The sequence below is a fragment of the Tympanuchus pallidicinctus genome, unplaced genomic scaffold, assembly GCF_026119805.1.
Source record: "Tympanuchus pallidicinctus isolate F22 unplaced genomic scaffold, pur_lepc_1.0 scaffold26, whole genome shotgun sequence".
In the NCBI taxonomy this organism is placed as follows: Eukaryota; Metazoa; Chordata; class Aves; order Galliformes; family Phasianidae; genus Tympanuchus; species Tympanuchus pallidicinctus.
The window spans coordinates 645,344-665,198 of record NW_026294743.1 but is presented as its reverse complement, the minus strand read 5'-3'; the positions used below and the strand labels follow the sequence as shown (position 1 = coordinate 665,198).

At 39.8% G+C, this 19,855-nt stretch overlaps 1 protein-coding gene across 10 annotated transcripts in view; it reads left to right on the top strand.

Moving 5' to 3' along the window:
- The first annotated feature begins 3,389 nt into the window (after positions 1 to 3,389).
- The window catches only part of FHIP1A (FHF complex subunit HOOK interacting protein 1A), an 84,367-nt gene continuing 67,901 nt past the window's right edge, over positions 3,390 to 19,855 (top strand). For 8 of the 10 annotated variants that reach the window (XR_008208464.1, XM_052690258.1, XM_052690260.1 and 5 more), the window contains exons 1-2: positions 11,110 to 11,204; positions 18,986 to 19,084. The gene's annotated coding sequence lies outside the window, so the exon portion shown is untranslated. Of the gene's footprint in view, positions 3,454 to 11,109; positions 11,205 to 11,438; positions 11,538 to 18,985; positions 19,085 to 19,855 lie in introns of those variants that run through there. The other 2 variants (XM_052690252.1, XM_052690253.1) reach the window with 2 other exon arrangements.

Genomic DNA, 19,855 nt, shown 5'->3' with positions numbered 1-19,855 from the left:
TACCAGAGAACACACAGTACTGATGATCAAAAAGATAGTCCATAACATACTTAATATCAGGATTTCCAGTGCCTACAGATAAAACGGTAGTTTTTTCCTTAGTCCTCTCTAGGGTAACAACCCTCTCTCTGGAGAGAATCAAGACAAACCCCAGATTTACTATCATACATTCACAGAATTTCCTCCAGTACAGCTCGCATCACTGCAGCTAAAGCTGTAGTTGATACATACGGCCATGGAGCGGCAGTCTAGTAACAAAAAAAAAAAAACCGAAACAAAGACCAACAACCAAACCCGGTGTACTTGATATTCCAATAGGAGGACATTTCCTAATAGCTTAAAGTTTGCGATGGAGTTTCTAAACATAACAGAAGAATGAATGAGGCACGAATACTCCCTCGAAAAAAAAAAAATAAAAAACAAAGAAGAAATATCTGGTGTTGATAGAAGCCAACTAGTAACAGGAGGCAGAGGAGGGAGATGGATAATGAGGTGACAGAGGGGGTCACACCACACACCCACTAAAGCAGAACTGATCAGACAATTAGTCCTACCTCTAGAAAGCTACAGGACAGACTCACATTAATAAAAGGTAATTTTCAGTCAAGCAGTTTCACAGACTTCTCATTGATAAAAACACAGCCAAAAAGCTTCTGAATGCTCAAACAGTATTGCATATCTAAAAGGCCAAACAACAGCGTATCATTGTTTGTTCTGTTGCTTGCCACAGCAGTTTACGTGTGAAATCAGAACAATTAGATCACTTTGTAGTAAACTTTAATTTTATGTGGAATCAACTCCGGTTATAAGCTTCAAGCACACATAAAACAATATGTAAAGTAACACTGATGCTAAGGTTCCTTTGCATTTATGTAAATGGTAATTGGGATTAATTCCATTAAATCTAGTGAAGTTGTACTAGCATAAAATCAGTATGAAAAACGCATTAGCCACAGCAACTTTTCCAGGGGTTAGTTCCCAGAACTAACTAAATTATATAGCTCATTGTGCTTTAAAACATAATTACCCAATGCAAACCATATGTGGTTATACTTCAAACAACTGCAATTACCAAATTTAGTTATTATACAATAAATACCTTCATGTGGCAAGCCCTGATTTCTGTACCTGCGATGGACATGTGTTCTTGTTGCTCTTCAGAGGCTATAACTAACACAAGATAGAGAAGAGCTGAAAAAGAAATGGCAGCCCACCAGTAATCAGGTACTGGTCATAATGCTCCTTCACATGACACTGCAGTAAGCCTGTAAATTACACTGCAAACTGAAATGTAATTTTAAAACTGAAAAGCACTCTCATACAAAGTTGAAGAACACTTCACTGGCATACTGATGTTTCCTCAAATTCCTACATAACCAACACACCCTTGAATCCATCTGACTTATTGGATGGATGTTCTGTGCTTGAATTACAAAACAACAGTAAATTTCAGTCTTCCCAGATCTATAAAAATTACTCTCAATAGTCCATACTTAGATCCTTTCTCTTCTACTTAAATTATATTTATGTCTTCAAAACATTAAAAAAAAAAAAACAACAAAACAACACAGGAACCTCCAACCTCTTCTGCTTCCTCATGGATATCAAAACACACTCCACATTTTTTTTTCAACTTCTGTGCCACTACCACTTACCCTGCTGATACTTCCATCATTTTAACTAGAAAAGGAATGGAAATCAAATCCTCTTTAATGGCTCACACCAATGGAGCAGCCCAGCTCAATAGCTCCTCCTCTAAAAAACCTAATGAGGTATACTTCTAGCAAAAAAATGGTAATCAGGTACTTAACCTGTAACTCCAACAATAAGCAGTTCATAAACATCCTGAGTAAGAACGAGTACCAGCAATGCTTTCAGAGGTATAAACTACAATCACAGGACTCATACTCCATTTTAGTTACTCTCTTTTGAACCCATTTAAGCTGTTGACTCACAACCACCATGCTGTAATGATTACAAATCTAACAAGACAAACTAACATGCCTTCCCAGGTCTCAGCTACTGTCCATGTATAGAATCAATTACCATACAGGTACTAAAATTACAAAATATACAAGAAAACTTAGTTAAGCAGATCATTACACTAAAAAGAAGACAGAGTGCTTACCTTTGCCCTGAGCCCACCATAAAGCTCCAAAGGAGGAACACCCAGAAAAGATGCTTCACCCTTCATAGTCCGCTCTTAAATGGGTCTAGGAGAGGTGCAGCCAGGCTCTACCCCTTCTGGCAGCACAGGTGAATTGCTTTCACCTGTGCTCCCAGGGCTGACTCATCACTCGCCTCAGTTCAGAGGTCAATCAGAGGTTCAGACCGCGATTCAGCAGTCCTCATACACTGCACCTCCCACTAGATCTACCACCTGTTTACTATGGCTTTAAACCTGTAATCAGATCACTTCATTAACTGCCCTCTAGCCCTTGTCTTATGGGAATAACATTGCCATAGACTCTACTGATCAAAATTAAGGAAAAAAGTATTGTGTACCCTGACAGCTGCTACTCCCATGGATCACAGAAATGACAGAACCCAAAGGATTAGCATAGAGCTACATCAGGGTGCAAGGAAAAGGTTGTTTTTCGGAGCATGGTCAGGCACTACAACAGGGTCTCCAGGACAGAGGTCACAGATGCAAGCAACCAGAGTTCAAGAAGTGTCTAGACAATGCTCTGTGGCTTAATTTTTAGAATCCAGGAGGTGGATTGCATGATCCCTGTGGGTTCCTTCCATCTCAGGATATTCTTTGATTCTATGATTTATTCCTAGTAATTCCACTAATCTCTACTGCAGAAAGCAGAATTCCTGTACTAGAGCTTCTCCTCCCATTCAATGCAGGTAACTCCAGCAACAAGCCTCTAGTGACTGGAACAGATGTTGCTGTTTATTTAATTTATTTATTTTACTAATGCACAGCTTCCAGGGCCAACAAATGAAAAAACATTGCATTCCGTCAGGATTATGGTTTCCACCGGCTACATGCTAAAGGACAGAATGCTTATAAATGATTGTTCTAGCTTAAACTTAAGGAAAAGAATCTCAAGGCAATAGCATTTGACAGTTCACGTTTTGTAGACACGTAAGTTCTTTGGTGTGCAAACCTTTAACTGATTCTCACTTAGAGACAAATGTGCACAGCTCACATTGTACAGTTAGGGCACGTTCCTGGAATTTCAACAATCCAAGTTCAAAATGAGCAACATTACACCGTTGTATGGAAACTGCTGAGTCACAGCCTGAACCACTGATTGATCACCTGAGACCAGCGCTGAGTCAGCCACAGGAGCACAGCTGAAGGCAATTCACCTGTGCTGCAGGAAGGGGTGGAGCATGGCTGCACCTCTCCTAGAACCATTTAAGAGCTGACTGCCAGTGAAGAACCATTTTTTCTGTAGGTCTGGTCTCTAGGAGTTTTTTTTTTGTGAGCCCAGGACATAGGTAAGCATTTTATGTTTTCTGTTTTAGTGTAATAGTTTGTTTAACTAAATTCTCTGGTGTGCTTTAGAATTATAAGGTCTGTATATTTATTATTAACATTGTTTTGCTTTTTTTGTTTTGTGCAGGTAAATGATAATTGTATATGTGTTTCTTCAAGTTGGAGCCTTGTCCTGAATTAGACTTATGAATTCACACCCTGCAGTCCAGAAACTGCTCTTTGTACAAAATGAAGAGATTTTTTTTCACCAGAAAGGAAAGCTATCTGTTGAGGAGCTGTTGTTGGTCCTAGATGTAATATAGTAATAGGTAAATTTTCTGGACAATCTATATGCCCAGTTGAGTTTCTCTTTAGCCAAAGAAATTCCAAATCCCTTTTTTTTATTAAAATTTAAAATTTTTATTTATTTATTTATTCTTATTTTTTTCTTAACAATCATTTCCTACTAAGTAGGAGACTTCTGAAGTGGGATTCTTTTGAAACTGGGGTGCTGGGGTGCAAAGAATGCAATGCTGGGAGGAGTAAGCAAGAGAGATGAGATCATACCAGCTGGTAGGTAGGAACTTATTTCTCTAAGAGGAGTCCACTCTTTGATCTTAATCCTATTGATGTATGCTATTTGGTGACTCTTAAATATGAGTGATTATAAGTAGTTCTCTTCTGGTGGATATTAAAAAAAAAAACAACTTGTAACAGAAATAGTGAGTTACAGCTTGAATTGAGCACCAGGTAGGAAGGTAGGGCCAACCGAGGGGAGCTCAGGTGCATGCGATGTATCTGAGTGACTAGAAGGGATAGATCTTGATTCCATTCTTTTGTAGGCTTTATTTAAGGGCTGGCAGTGGAGGCAAGGGTATTTAGTTGAAGCTCCCTGTCTGCTTGAGGCCTTCTAAGAGTAAGCAGGCTTTTTTTCCTGTATTTATTGTTGCTGTACTTGAGTTTATTTTCTCTTGCTGAAGCCTGGGACTTCACCACCATGCTTTTATTGCTGTGTTTTCAATTGTGTTGTAATATTACAAATCCCCATAGGATTTTCTTTCAAAGGATTTGGGTACATCCTAATGATAATTCTTGATTCCAGCTGTCCAAGTGGCCCATGGTCTTCAATTCAGCAAATGGTTTAGGTTTTAAAAAGCTGCCTGTTGATTACCTTAAAGTAGGGAAGGACCTTGAAAATCTGAGTCTTTGTGTCTGTGACTTTACTAGAAGTCTTAGTTAAGGTTTGGTCTTGACTGTTCTCAGTCTATCTATGAGTCTCTAATTGTCCTGTGACTTTGTTGTAATTAGCCTTGTACAAATGTATCCAACATCACTTTTGCATTGTGTGTTTGGCATGAATGCATGTTGGCAAAAACTTAGAAGAATTTTTTGAGAAATTGAACAAATACTTCTCTGAACCTGAAATATTTATTGAAATATTTATTTACTGAAATATTTAGCTATAAACTCCAAAGACAAACTAAGCTACAATACAGAACACTAAAAAAACCCATGTTATCCAGAAAAAAAACAAAAGCAACTTTTTCTGCACTTCACAAGCAGGAAATAGAATGTAAAGCTCTCCATCTTTGCAAGTGTTGTTTCTTTTAATTTTCTTTGCAGGAATTAACACCTGACTTGATAAGCTATCTGACAAGGATAAAAAAGAAATCACCACTTCATTCTAGATGTGAGCAAGGAACAAAAAGGCAAATGCAGGGGAATAAAACACTACTACAAATTACTCTCTGATTCATATGGTTTCTTGCCTAGCATCTGCATATCTCATCTCCTGACTAGTAGAGGCTCATTCATAGAGGAAATCAGTATTCAAACACTCACTTAAAAATGCTACTTGGTAATATTTCATTGTATTGCAAGAAAGACTTGCAGACTTATTAAATCTTTTGCTGACTGTTCTTTTCAGGCATGCAGATGGACAGTAGTATGACTAAGAGGCCAGCAGCACATATAGTATCACCATTTCTTTGTTTCCCCCTTGCCAATTTCCTGCAGGTGCACAGTCATGTTACTTCAGGAAAAAACCCACGATGCCCCATTTCACATCTGGCAAATAGGCTGAATGCAACACAGACTACAGGGTTTTCCTGTATTGTAGGTAACCTTTTTCCTGCTACCAGTAGTTCTGTGATTAGCATACCAAAAAAGACAAAATAGAGGGTTTTACAAAAGCATAGAAGCACACAACTTTGGTGTGGCAAAACAGTGATATAAGAGGTTATTAATGAGCGTTATCTTCTAAGGAGTTTACATGGATCACATTGTAATTAGCTGGGAGTGGGCCTTCTGTCTGAACTTGTGCTTAATGTTGCTGTTGAGGTCTACCAAAATTCTCCCTAATGATCAATGCTAACTTTTATTTTTTTAATATCTGAGATACCTGAAAGATTAAATCAAGTTTGTCTAAGGTGACTTTCCAGGGGGCAGGGTAGAACACTGGGATGTTTTTGAGCTAATGGCTATGATGTGACATATGGGCAAGATATAGGCTATGGAAGAGTAGCTTTGGCACTGTTACCTTAAATACCATGCTAGCTAATCATAGTCTGTATAGCCAGAAAAGCAGAGCAATGCTGATAATCTAATTGTCATTAAGAAACATATTATGTAGTTCTGGGTCAAAACTCTCACTGGACCTTGGAGTGTAATTTGTAATTAGAAAAGCAGGACTAAGCCTCCAAAGGAATCTGCTACTGCTTTTCCCCTGGGGATATACTTTTTTAAAATATCCCTCAGCAGTATTCTTAAGGTAAGCAGTTTGCAAGGGGCCAGACATAAATCTTGGTTGGCAGGGATGGATTAGCAAATCCAAAAGAAATCTATGAGAGACTGAAGAACTATGTCTAGTAACTGCCTAAAAATAAAAAATTGTCGTCTTGTTTGCTTCTGTGGTTAAGGAGGTTGTTGTTGCTTTAGAGAAGAATAATTGAAATTATCAGTTATCCTCCTCCTTTCCAAGTAGACAGTTTGCAGGATTTATAGCATAAACCCAGAATTCTGCTCTATGTTTTCAAAGCATAAAGAGAAAAACAGAATCTGAATAGAATGAAGGCAAGCTCTCACATAACACTGAGGACAGTATAGAACATGCTTTAGACCCATACACTCAAAGAAAAACCATAAAAGAAAAACAATACAGGGAGGGTTTTGGAATCATATGTTGTTTCATAGGTCTTCATGTGTCGCAGCTTACTCTTGCCCTCATGCTGCTTCCTCTTGTGCCAGCATAAGGATTTACACAGTGGCAGATGAACCAGATCAGAGACTTGATGCAGATTATAGTTAACAGGAGCAAAAAGGGAGGTTAGTTTTAATCTGAATCAGGTAACTGATCTTGCTTATCAAATAGCTCTACAAATTTTCTTTGCACCAAGAAAGATGAAAGAAAGGAACAAAATCAGTGGAGGAAGGCAAGATTATATTTTTTAATAGCAGTGCTGACCTGTGCTATTTTAAATCGGATGAGAAATTGTAGACTATAAGTGGACTGACTTTTGGACCAGACTGTATTAACTTATTCTCAAAATTAGCATCAAGCTCTTATCATAGACCAATCTGGTTTTAAGAAAAAGAAATTATTTTGTTACAAGGGCAGTAAATTTATTTTGTCTCACAAATTACTACTTCATAGTGGTCAAAGGTGACTCTACAACTAAATGCCAGTGTTAAACTTATTTAACAATCTTTTGTTATAAAAAGTTTCCTTAGAACAGGTTAATCTCTGAACATCAATTATGAGATCTTCCAAGTTGTTGCTGTTCATAAAATAACATATATCACAATGCATGTTGTCTTGGCCATCTTTGTATTGTCTGTATTGATCAGTCAGAAATGTTGCTTAAACACTGTAAGAGAACATTATCTTCCAATCTGTGCGTTTTTATTAGTTGTGTAGCAAAACATCTGTGTTCTATTCAGGTAATTAAAATGTTCACCTCATATATAGTAATTAGTTTTGAGTATACTTTAATTTGTGTGCTAAAGCAAAATACTTGCAGAACTGTACCTAAAAAGTTTAGGGATAATTTTGAGTATTGAGAGGAATATTTTTTATGTTCAGATGAAATATGACTTATGTAGAACTAGACAGTGATGTTTTTTTCACCATTGCTTTAAGTATACTGCTTTTTTCTTTTTGTATGAAAAGTTCAGTGTGTGGATGGAAAAAATTCTTAAGCATCTTCCTGAGGACTTAAAATGTTTTCTTTTTTACTACTGGTGACAGAAGATGTGAAAGGAAAGCTGTGGCATACTATAGAACACAACTTGGAACACATGCCCATATTCCTCCCTGTTCTTAAACAGAACATCATTATTCTCTAATGCTTTTCCTGGAAATCAGATCTCTCACTAAGAAGCGAATGTAGCACAGGATTGTTTTACTAAGATGACACCCAGTTTACATCTAAGAAACCTACAACTTCTAGTAGATAGCTCATGGGTCACTTCAGTCATTCTGAGTGTTGACAGTAACTTGTTTTCTTGCAGAGAAACCAATCCTATCTATTGATTTTTCTATAGGCAGTACACGTGAAACTTCCATTTTGGGGAATAGAAGTAAATTTTTTGCAGAAAGCATATTTCCTAATGTTCAAATATTTTACAGATTAAAAACATGTAACATGAAAACTATAGTATTGAAACTTACAGTAAAAGCTTTTCTAAAAGCTGCTTTATGTATATAAATTTACTTCGTAATTTTTATCTGCAGTAGTTAAAACCAGAGTGGTTTTGTTTGTTTGTTTGTTTGTTTGTTTGTTTTACAGATGAGAAACTTGGTGTTATTTCTTCAGAAAGCACAAGCTTTCCATGGAATAAAACTGGTGACCAAAAGTGAAAGCATATGTTTGTATATTCTCTAGATACTATACAAGCAATTGGATTTGTAACTACTGCCTAAACATATCTACAGATGCTGTGCACTTACCCTGATGACACAACATCCAAGACTGGCATATGTTCTTAGCTAAAAACTTCATGCTACCTTTACTACTTGCAACTGTTCTGTCAGTGTGGCGGTGATTGAGTTTGAGTGTTGCGCCTCAGACTGTTTTATCTTGAAGTATTTCTTTGTAGCTTAATATGCCTTCAGAACAAAGAGGGTTTCTAGAAGGATTAGTGGGAGTTTGTGATAAGCCATCTTTACGTTTCCATCTCTCCTAACTGTGTGATAGGACAGTCTCTCTAATGATTAAGAGATACTAATATAAAAGGACAGTTATCTTGTATTCCTTTTAACTATTACATGAAAAATAACTGTGGAGTGTTGTTTTTTTTAATGCTTAAAGCAGCATTAGAAAGAAGTGAAGCATCTTAATGCTATCTGAAATAGGCACTGTGGTAGAGGCTTGCTCCTTAATAACCTGCTTATGATGAGGGCGCTTGTGTTGGCTGGCAGCTCCTGTGCTTCTGACACTGAACAACTTAAACAGAAGCATCCTCTCAATTTCTGCTAGAGTCATCTAGGCAATTTTACTGTATTTCAAAGCTGGTGTCTGGTCTGCCATCCTAGGCAGATGTTGAGTGCACCCTATATGTGAGCCTACTCAGGATCTGTGGCAGGACACGGAAGCTGTTTCCTGAATGAATGGTAATAAATAGTGGATGTACTGAAGGAATATGTCTCCAGCAGAAACATGCACAACTAAAGACATGGGCAATGTTTAATGATCTCCACTATGGGGAGAATATGTTGGTAGCTCTGCTGAGCAGTTCTTCTAATGCATTTGCTATTAGTCATGACGTTCAATTAATATTCTGAAAATAATGAGAGAATTATGTTATCAGGAAACAGCTGATTCTCTCATCTTTAAAAAGCTTAGGTTTCAGTTAAAATATCCCACAATTTTTCTTTTTATAAGTGGAAGGACTAGACTCAAATTGGTATAGTTTTATTTCTGACTGTAGTTTTGGGTAACAGGAATCTTAACTCTACCATAAATAGGTATTAATTAGTTCATGAATATCTGTTTAGTTAGTGACATTAGTAAATCTTTAATTATATAAAGCATTTGGAGAGAACACTTCCTGAGCTCATACAGAATACCATTACACTTCGTAAATTATATTATATCTTTATTTAAATGAACTGTTACTCTATTAGGCCAGTGTCTATTCCTATTTTGACTCATTAGCAAAATTGCAATCAGTACCCTGACAGGCTAATTAATTCATTTGAAGTCATTAACAAAAAAAGGAAGACACAGCAAACTGTGTTTAAGTGTTCACCACACCAGTCTCGCATATTTATGTGAAAATACGGATATAAGAACTATACCTTGCATCATTAGAGAGTAATTTCTAATTAATAAGTATTTAATTGCTGCCCAGAGGAGTTGTGGGTGCCCCATCCCAGGAGGTTATCAAGGTCAGGCTGGATCAGGCTCTGGCAGCCTGAGTTGATGGGTGCCCTGCCAATAGCTGGGGAATGGAACTGGGTGAGCTTCAAGGTCCCTTCCAGCCCAAACCATTCTGAGATTCTACAGTTTCTAATTCTTAAGCGTTATAGGCTTGTTTTAAAATGGCTGTTGGTACTTCTGGTTTTGCTGTCCTTCCATGCAGGAGAAGCAGCGTGAAGCTAAGCGCTTGCTTTGTCAGTACTCAAGTGGTTATGTGAGTAACCCTCACAGAGGCTCCAGGGCAGCCCCACAGCTCCCTGCAGCCTCACACAGACTGTGGCCCCTGCAGACCTGTGGGTGACTCGTGGAGGAAAGAAGACCTGACAGGAAACTGCTCTCACACTGCCACCAGGAGAAACATACCCTGAGGATGACAGTGTTTTTTTTGTGAAGACACAGCAACATTCATGGCCTTGTCATCTGAAGTCCAGTAAGAAAACTCTACCTCCAATGTAGTGTTAGGAAGCGGTGCTCTTTTATCCCTCAGGGTATATATACTGAGCAACTGGTCAAGCAAGCGTGCCCTCTCAGTGTTGAGTTGTACATTTTAGCAGTTAAGACACGTATATGCAGTACATGGGCACTCACATTCTCTTTCAGGGACTTGTAAATTAATATCCCTTCGGGCATGTGAAGTGGTATCTAGGATTTTTGCCATTGGCTTCATCACCAGGACCTTGGAGTCCCTTTCATCCAGTTTGGAAAGATTCTGTTTCTTATTAGGCCACAGGGAGTACAATATAGGTGGAAGCTGAGGAAATACCCTGTCAACTTTTGAGGCAGAAGATAGAAATATTCTATTGTGACTCCAGTGCTTCTTGTGAGGTAAAACCATTGAGGCAAAAGATGAAAGTATTCTGCTGTTTCTCCGGTGCAGAATTACTGGGGAAAACAAGACCTTTCTCTCACTGAAGTTGAAAGGGAAAGTTTTAGCTTGCTGCCCAGGCTGCGCTGCTCGCTTCCCGGCGGCGCGGTTCGGCCTCCCGCCCTCCCGCCAGGGGGCACCGTGGCTGGGCCGCCCTCACCTCACCAGGTCGCGGCTCCTCCCCGCCGCTCTGACTCAGCGGCCCGGCCCCCGCTCGCACCAATTGAGTTCCCGGTGCCGGGTCGGGGCCGCCTGCCCGCCGCCCCGCCGCGGAGGCAGATGCTCGCCCCGAGGGGACGGAGCCTGCGGGGCGCTCGGTGAGGGCGGACACGAGGTGATCCCTCCCCCTCCCCGCTGGGGGGATTAGCGCCGGCTGTCCCGCCGCTGACGGCGACTTACCTGTGCGGCCGTGTCCTGACGGCTGCTGTGGCGGAGACTGAGCGGAGTCCGCCGAGCCGCTCCCGGGGGAAACTTTCCGCCGCCGTGGCAGGTAGGGGCCGGCTCCGTCGAGGCCGGGAGGGGCTGAGAGCCGCCGCCTTTCGGGGCCCGGCAGGCTCCGAGCGGGAGCGGGGTGCTCAGGCCGGGCGGCTGCCGTCGGCCTCGTGGCCACCGAGGGGAGTATGTAGGTCACTGGAAATAACGCCCGCCTAATCCCCTTTATCTTTTTCGGTAGGAGGCGAAAGAAGAGAGGCTTTTCTGTCGGTGTTCGGAGGGGCAAAGGGGGCGGCAAACTTGCGTGACAGAAAGCGGACATCTTGGCGGGACGGAGCGGGCCGCGCTGCTGTCTGCGGGGCGCGTGGGGGAGGCGGGCTCTTCCGCTCAGGTGAAGTTGCCTGCCGGACCTCGTGCTGTCAGCTGGGATCGGGCTTTTGTGGCAGCGCTCCTGTAACACGGATTATTTATCGTCGGGAAATTGACTCTGTCATTTAACCGAATGTCCGAAGGTGTTTTCCAGGCACGGCGAGGGGAAAATGTCTGGGTGCGCTCGTGAGTGTGCGCGTTCTTCCCGTGGCAACGAGCAGATGTAGCAGCTTGTGTGGGCTGCGCCACCGCTGCCTGGTTTTGGGCGCTCCCAGGGGCTAATCAGCGGGCACGGAGCAGGAGGCTGTGTGTAGGGCCGGCCGGCCCGACAGGGACGGTTAGCCAGGTCGGTCGTGATTTATTAAAACCGAGAAATACGGAGGTTGGAATTTGAAGGTTTTTCTTCATTTGGGTTTCCTTCTTCTCCCGGCCAAGGCGTGGGGTGGTTTAACGATTGGCTTTAATACATTTCAGATACTGGCAGGAGGAGGAGGGTAAATGTCTAAAAACCAGTGTGTTATCTTTGCCCACCCTTATAGTTTTTCTGGATGAACTGAAAAATACTTCAGAGTCTGCCAACGTGTTCTCTGTTGGGATGTCTTCTGTAGATTCGTGTGAAACTGGTGCTGCTCGGGGTTCTGTAGTGGTGTTTTTTTTCTGCAAGACATTGTTTTCATCCCTTCTCCTAAGAAGGATTTGGGGCCTTATTTTCCTAGGGGTGAAGCATGATGTTTTTGTCTTGTTTTGTTTTCAGGGTGAAGATAGGGTGGCAACAACTCTATTCAGAGAGCTCTCACTTACACTGTGTTTGTGTGAAGTTATGCAGTACAGACCTATGCTGGTTTTGTGTCATTGATGTCCAGAAACAAGTCTTTTAGAAGGATAACAATGGGAAGGAATAGAACACATGGAGGAGTGAAGTCAGATTAGTAGTTTCACTTCATGTGTGCTGTCTTTCTTCATTCGGGCGGTGTGTGAAGGTGTTTGCCTACTCTGAAACTAATATAAGAATAAGGACCTAACACTGCGTTTTTTTTCTTTTTTGCTGTTTCTGTATCAATGCAAGTGAAAAGTCAAAGGAAAAAAGAGAAGACAGAAAACCCTATATTCTCCATTTTCAAATATGAATAGTTGTAAGTCTGTGGGTTGTCTATTGGTGTGAGGATGGCAGCTGGAGTTGTGAAGCTGTTAGAGCACCCAGATGCCCTTTTCTGTGATCCATCTCAATCAAGATACACATTTTCAATTGACTTCTGCAAACAGCGATTTTAATCTATTTATTGAGCCATGAAGATTGACGATACGAGTGAGCTGTGTAAAAACAATGAAAGCCATGCTGCCAAAGCCTACAGAAGAAATATAACTTCATTTAGGGTTTTTTTTTTTACCTTACTTTTTTTAGACTTTACAGTCTAAACAGTAAGAATTGGATTGCACTCTATAAAGTTTTTTTTTATCCCTAAATGGAATACACAACTTTGTGGAATTCAAAATGAAGAGAATCAAAATTGGAGAAAGTACTGCTGTTGTGATTTTATTCTGTCCGGATGTGCAACTGAATTTCAGCAGAAGTCTATGTGTTTTCTTTTCAAAAGATTATATACTAATTCACTGAAAACTGCTAAGCTCAAGTCTTTGTACTTACAGACTCTCAGTACCATCTGAATCATCAGTTTCTCTGCTAAGTTCTTGAGAGATTGTCAAAGATTACTTTGATGTACAAGTTTTAAGGATTCTTTTTTATTAAACAATTTATTCACAAGCTGCTGTTCTACCCTTGCACATCTGTATTTATTGTTATATAAGCATTACTTTTTGATCCTCACAGAATGTTGCATTGCAAGTGCTTTTCAAATTTTAATTAGGCTTATGGAAATCCATCATAGTTCTTAGTGCAGGAGTTGTGCGCTCAAGTTTTTCAAAACACAGGTCAGCATATCCTACTATAATCTTATTGTGACTGACAGTTTCTGTCAAATGTTTGAGAGAGATGCTTTCTCTCTGTGCTTTAGAACATGTCTAGAACAGTTGGCAGGTTTGTGCTGTTTGCTCTGTGTTGCTGAGAGTAGGGCATTTCAGACCTCTCATCCTTTTCCTAATGGTTTTAGAACTATACTTGGTTTTAAACTTAGAGTTCAAGTATCTGTAAACCAGAGCATGTCTAGGGCATGCTCTGTTTTTTGACCACAAGCATTCTTCCTACTCAGTTCTTCTTGCTTTATTCAAACATAATGATGTGGCATTGCTGGCTTTCTGGTGATCTCTTTTCAATCTAACCAAAAACTGTCTGACCTACCACCCAGTAAAAATCTTACTCTGTGCCCTCATCTAAGTGTCCAGGAGAACACTGCAAAATAGTGCTCTTGTGTCATGTGGTCTGCTCCATTGCTTTTGGGAGTCTTTCAGTTGTTGTTATATGACAGTGGATGTGTCTACTTCAGGTGTGCTACAGATGAACTGCCAGTACTCTGACAACGTGTTGCTGAGTTTGAAAGCCTTGGGGTGCTTCCAGAGGAAACTACAAAGAACTGTTCTGGACAAAAGCTGAGGCTCTATGGCCTGAAAATTCTGAATTTCTCTGTCCTTTTAGGTGCACAGTGGAATGGCTATTAGTATGGCTTTTCTGTAAGAGTTGCTGTATCTTTAAAAGCTCGTGCAAACTTCCCTCAGTGCTTTGTCCTGATTGAATTCATCCCTTCTGTAAGTGAGATACGGGATTTCATACTGTCTTGTAGAACAGGTCAGATAGACTTAGGTCAGGTCTGAAAACTCACTAAGCGAAATTGAAAGAACAGTTTTGAATGCACTCGGGAATGCATATAGCAATAAGTGGTGCTTATTGTTGTATGCAGGAGTTAGTCCTGTGTAATAAGCACACACCAGTATGTTATTAAAGTGTTGATTTAAGTTTGGAGCTGCTGTGGTAACCACAAAGCGTTCACAGCTGAAGTTACTTTTAGAAAGACTAAGAAGCTTTGGGGAACTTATCTTACTTTCTGTCTTACAGTATTGATCATGAGCTCTTCCTAGGGCTATGTGTAAGTATCTTATAGTAAATGAGTCATATTGATGGTGTGATAAGGGCACTTTCCTTTTTAAATCGTGTGGCCCAAAATGCTTATCAAAAGTGATTCTGAAGGGCACATTCTGATGAGTCAATTCAGTACAGAATGAAAATAGAGCAGGTAAGCTAAGGCCCTCTAACAGTGGTAGTTGAAGCTCAAAGCACCTGAAAATATAGTTTATGAATACTGCCTTTGATATCTAGTGGGAGAAAAGCTGGGAAATAAGAAATAAATGGAACTATCTGCATACAGGAGGCCTTAAACCATTGTTCTGCACATACCAAATAACACTTGGCTTCTCTCTGCAATAAGCTGCCACCTGAAAAGGAGGAATGAGGTCCTGAATGAGTATGTTTCAGATCTGCTTAGAACTTTGATTTGCTTTGTTTTGTCTCTGGACGAAAGGTAGCACATTTTCATTGCAGTTGCAAAATTTGTTGTGGAATTTGTTTGGCTTCACACTGTGGTGGCTCCCCATGGGTGAAGTTATTGAGAAATCAGTGACTTCTAAGGGGAAACAAAAAGAGAAAATATCCAAGTGTAAAGTAATATGGAATTGCCTGAGTGCACAGTAACAGTTAATTTTAGTCATAATTAGCATCATAGAGGACATGTTATCTGCTTCTGTGTGGGGAAATACATGGCAAGATTAGTGCTAAGTGTTAGAGGTATTTTTATTGTGTCATTTTTCCTGTATATCTGCAGAGGAATAGTGAAATGTTTTCTCCCCTTGCACCTCTACCCCACTCTGCAAACAGCATGACAGACATCACTGTAGTTATTTAGTCACTGCATGCATTCATATAGCTTTTCTGGTTTGGTTTAAACCAGCCAGTCACGCTGTGTGATAATAAAAACAGTGCTAAGCTCTTTGTGTAAGCAACTGTTGCTGAAAGATACTTGTGCCCTTTCCCCTCCTAATTCTGGTTCATTTTGAACAACTTGTCTGTGTTGTGTTCTCAATGAGGGGAGATTTATTTCTGTGAAACTTTTTATATCAGTAGCCTTAATGTAGTCACCATTCTAGTAATAGTTTGGTTTGCCTGGAGAACAGATGAAATGATGATGGTAAAAGGTCACAGCAAGAAGGATTTTCTAGTGTAGATTAAAATAAAAAAAACAGCAACCAACCAAACAAAAAACTTTTAAGCTATTTAAAAGACCTCAATGCCAGTGAACTTGTGAATTATAAATTAAATTTAACTGTGTGCTGTCTGCTGTGCTGATGGTCAGAGAATTGAATTGCTGAGGAACCAACCCCACCTGAACTGATAGAATCTTTAGTAAAACCCCAGGTACCCTGATGAGGGAGAGGAAATATATGTTAATATATTTGCAATAGCTAAACGTTTGTTTCAATATTTTTTTTTTTTTGACACACAAAACAAAGCAGCAAACGAAAACCTGTTGGTGTGCAGCTGGGTCCAAAAAAGCAGTATGACTTTAACTGAATTATGTTTACTCGTTTTCATGTGCCAGTTTATAGTCCTAATGCAACACAATTGAGAGACAGAGATCATTTGGCTTACTGCTTTGGCGCTGTACTGGTATTGTGTTAAGAGCAGTGTTTCTGTAAGGATATGTCTTGAACATATAAGGGAAGAAAGGAGTTTGAGCAGGGAGGTGCTACTTGCACAATCACGTGTACTTGTTTTGTCACAGTGCACCAGAGTGCTGTACTGAATAAATCTGTGCTGTTTCCTTCTTGCAGATTTGTGGCGCTTCTATGTTTTTTCTTCTGCCACAAACATGTCTTAAGTACAGTGCCATAAATTCAGAGTCCAGTAAGAAAACTTACAGAAGACAGAAGCTTTTCTCCTCTGGTGAGCAACTCCTTATCCCGAGTGCTGGGCTGTTCAGGAAGCACACACTTCCAAGTGTAGAGTTGTGGGTGCATTTTGGAGCTGTGGGCTCTCTTATCCTCTGCATGTTACCTGAAATTATGCTGAGTTCTTTCATGTGCCTCAATGAGGTACAGCTGGGACAAGTGCTACGCAGCCAAATACTTTTCTATGAACCATTAACATCTTCAAATAAAAAGGACATGTTGCTCCTTGGTTTGCTCACACACTGTTATTTAACCCTCCCAAATGTCCTTTGGTGTGGATTGAGAGAAGCAGTCATGCTGGGACTTCATTCTGAGATTTGAAAATATTAAGTTATTTTAGCTAGCTTGTTATTTTGGGTAGTCATGCCTTTGTTTTAATATCTTTTTAAGTAGTTTACCTTTTTTTACCATTAAGTATAGGGAAGCACAGAACATAGTCTGCAATTGCATTTGGAATTTCTAGGTGTAAGTGGGTGACTTCCTTTCTGAATTCCTGACTTGCATTAAAATTAATTTTGCTTGCCTGCTTGGAGTGGTTTCAGTTAAACAATTAGAAAGCTCTTTATCAGCTCCTTGAAATACTTTCATATGCTGTGGAGCATATGAAGTAAAAATACTATGTTTTCTTAAAAGAAAAAAAAAAAAAACAAAACAAAAGAGGAAAGAAAATAAATTGATTTTCTCTCATAACGATTTCTGTTCTTAACGTTTTGGTTGCAGCAGAATGAACAGCACTGGGAAAGATGGTATGAAGTCTTTGCCAGATACCACAGAAGCGAATCTTTATGAATGTCAGTGGTTACATCTGCCTTCAGCAGAGTTTCACTGGCATGATTTTTATGTGGCAATGTTTGCCAGCAGCAGCCTGGGGGGCTCCTAACTCACTAGCGTTGATACAGCAGAGCACATGGTATTATTGAGATGGTTTGGTAGATTATCTGTATGTTATATAGAGCTGAATTTGTCTCACTTCGATGCCAGTGGAGTCCTTGTACTTGGAAAACTTCTTTCTATTCACATGAATGTTTTACTGAAAAAAATATATTCCAAGAGAAACAAATAAGGCATTTAGCAAATGTGGCAGTTATGATGTGTTTATTCAGTGCAATTTATATCTTATACTGGTGTTACTTTTAGCAGTTTGCTTGTTAATAAAATGGGTTAGTCAGAAAAAGTAAATAATGTCTGCTACCCAATATGAAGGGTGTAAGGGTGAAGGTAGAGGGTAGTGGTGGTATAAAGCTGGTATAATACTCTTTGGTAGATCAGGTGCTGAAAGTGAGAGCAGACAACGTTCTAGGCATACGGGCCTTGTGTCTGCTGATGTTCAAGGTAGCTCTGTTAAAATGACTGAATTATGTGGCTGCTGGTGTGTGTAGAAGCTATCTGAACTCTTTTCCAGGCATTGACATTTCTTTTAGGCTTTGCCTGTAAGGAGGAAAATTATTTGCAGAATTTGTAACTTGTATTTGCGTGAACATTTCCCATTAGCCTTCAGTAAAATTCAACAGCATTTGAATTAGTTTGTGTGCAGCATTTTAAAAAGTTAAATGAATTAAAGATGAATTAAATGTTATCTGATTCTTCCTCTCAACAATTTAAAATTGCAAAGTGGTAGCAATGTGCCTTGCATTTCACGGGTGTTGTATTAGTTTAGGAAGTGCTAAACTATGCACAGCTTAAATCCAGTGCTTGCTGTATGTTATATTATTACCATAGCAGCTGTGAGCATAGTGATTCAATAGGTGGAAAGTTGGTGTTCAGTTTTGAAGTAGCAACGAGTGTAAGAGATAACATTTTGTTATATGGACCTGTAGCAATGATAGGAATTATATTGTTCCTTCAGGAAATTATGTTAATGGCAGAAATAGAAACTATTTCTTTACAGAGGGAACTGTGAAAAGCAATGAGAGGTTCCTTAACATCAAATGCAGCTGGGAGGGGAAAGGAGTCCTGGCTAGGATGCTAAAGGGTGAGAGAATTATAGCTCAAGTACATGATATTAAAATGAAGCATTCAGAATGGGTAATTGGCAAAGATTAACAAGAAATCATTAGAGAAATACAATGTTTGTAAAAAGATGGGGTTTGCTGCTCTTTGAAGACCAGAGCCTTTGACAGATAATGCAAAAATATGAACAAGACAGGTCTTTTTTCACCTCATCCTTACTAAGAGAGTCTGACGTAACTGATAGTGAAGGCAAGTGCTAAAACCCTAAGCTGGCATGAAGAGAGAACAGGTTATAAAGCACTTAGGTAACTTTAAGTTTGTAGTGTTTCAGAAGCATTATTGAAGAGTCAGAGTTGGCTGATGTAATTCCTGAGTTGCTGTGGCTCTTAACTCACAGAGGATGTGTGTAATACTGGGACTCACAAGAGCAGTCATTGTGTGTCTTTAGAAGTGTTAGGAGGAGGGAGTGGAAATGCACAGTTGCAGACCCAATTGTTTAATTTTGAGTATTCCTTCCAGTATTTTTCCTATTTAGACAAAACAAATAAATAGCCCAGAAGATTTTATTTTTAAGATTAAATTGTTTTAAACTGTTGTTGTTTTTTTTTTTCTCCAACATGCTAATAGGCTCTACAAAGAGTAGAGGAGCTGGTACCTTGACTCGTTATGATAGAAGATGTCAGAATTTCACCCTGGTTGAAGACTGTCTAGAGGAGCTGACTGTGGGTAAGTTCTGAACCGCTTTGAAAAACATTGTTTTTGAACAGACTCCCAAGAAAAAAGGACTGTGGGCATGCCTACACCCACAGTAGCTCTGCAGAAGCAAGTCCTAGAACAGGCGGTGCTAGGAAATGTGCCATGCAGATGCTTAGATTAACTTCAGAAGCAGTTCAGTCTTGTTTGTGTGGAGCTGCATCCAAGCCACTGTGCTTTACTGCTTCCCTCTGTGCCACCGGGACTTAATCAGCTTGTGTTAGTGACAACTTGGCAGACTGTCCTTTAATCCACTGTGTGTTGTAAACAGCCCTCTATTGTGCTTCCCCTGTGGCCTGCGTTTATTTGGGTGCTCTAACTTTTCTCCTTTAATTAATTGTCCAGTAACAACACAAAACAGAGGTGGCTCTTGACTGTGTGAGGGTTCATGTCTGAGTGCTAGGGATAATGACAGTGAGATTAAACAGGTTTTAATTTCAGTTGGATGTTACTGAATCTGAATAGCAGAAGCAAAGCACAGAACTGAGGAAATTCTGCTATGTCAATTGATCTCTAAATCAAAAGTGAGTAGGCACGATTTCAGATAAAATCAACTGCTTGGGAAATTTCTTGTTTTTCTTTTTTAATTCACGGAGGGAAGTTTCTCAGGATGTATTGCTGCCATGATATGTTCTTTCTCTTAATTACCATTGTGTGTGTATGAAACAGAGCTATTTTTTAACAAACTTCCATTTTAATATTTTAAAGTCCATCTGCTGTTTTTGTGAGACTGTGAGTGGCATA